This window comes from Cyprinus carpio, chromosome A5, assembly GCF_018340385.1.
Source record: "Cyprinus carpio isolate SPL01 chromosome A5, ASM1834038v1, whole genome shotgun sequence".
NCBI classification, from domain to species: domain Eukaryota; kingdom Metazoa; phylum Chordata; class Actinopteri; order Cypriniformes; family Cyprinidae; genus Cyprinus; species Cyprinus carpio.
Window position 1 is genome coordinate 30379401 of NC_056576.1, and position 785 is coordinate 30380185.

A 785-nucleotide genomic window follows, 5' to 3' on the forward strand; every position below is an offset into this window, starting at 1 on the left:
TAGGAGGGTGTGGACGAGTCTTAACTTTTATAAAGAATATTTCTTTGGGTTTGAGACTTAAGTCTTTACAACTTTATGGATCTTAACGATTCACAAACAGCTTGTAACACTCCAAAGAGAAAGGAAAACTTGAATAGGTATCATATGACCCCTTGAAGACAAATTCAGGACATTCAAGTTCAGAGTTGTAAACGATCTGTGGTTCCTGTGTACTAGCTGTAATGCAAACTGGGTCTCTGCTCAAACTATCAAACATAAGATGCTTGCAGCTCAGAGAGAAGATTAAACTTGTTCAATCAGAACTTGGTCAATGATGCCAAAGGGCAGCAATACCAAGTCAGTCATGTTCTTTCACTCATTATCACTGCAGGAATCTTTGCATGGTTATTTTCAACAATTAAGCAGAATCACTTACCATTAAACCTTTACTAAAGTTTGAATAACTGAAAAACACTTTAACCAAAACCTGAATGTGGTAGCAGGATCTCAAATCAATCTTTTCACTACATCCAGTTGACAAAGATGTCATCATCTGGTTAGTTTCCAAAGACTGAAGTAGCCTTTGCTTGATTTATTTACAAATCCTAACTTTATAAATCCTTCCCTCAAACACATGCTGGTTTCTTAACCAAAAAATAGCCACAAATCCATATATACTTGCTCAATTATGTATAATGTGCATCTGAATTTGTTCTAACACTCCAGGCATCCTGAAAACCTGCCTGAAACTGGTTTTTAGTAGTATCTACATGCAAAACCACTGTTTGTCAAGTCTTTACTGATTA

The 785-nt window shown here is 35.9% G+C and overlaps 1 non-coding gene across 1 annotated transcript; it reads right to left on the bottom strand.

Annotated features, from left to right (window-relative positions):
• Positions 1-266: 266 nt before the first annotated feature.
• On the bottom strand, positions 267-366 carry LOC122145212. Its single transcript, XR_006160164.1, has one exon. It is a non-coding gene; the product is annotated as a Z30 small nucleolar RNA (small nucleolar RNA).
• Positions 367-785: the final 419 nt, after the last annotated feature.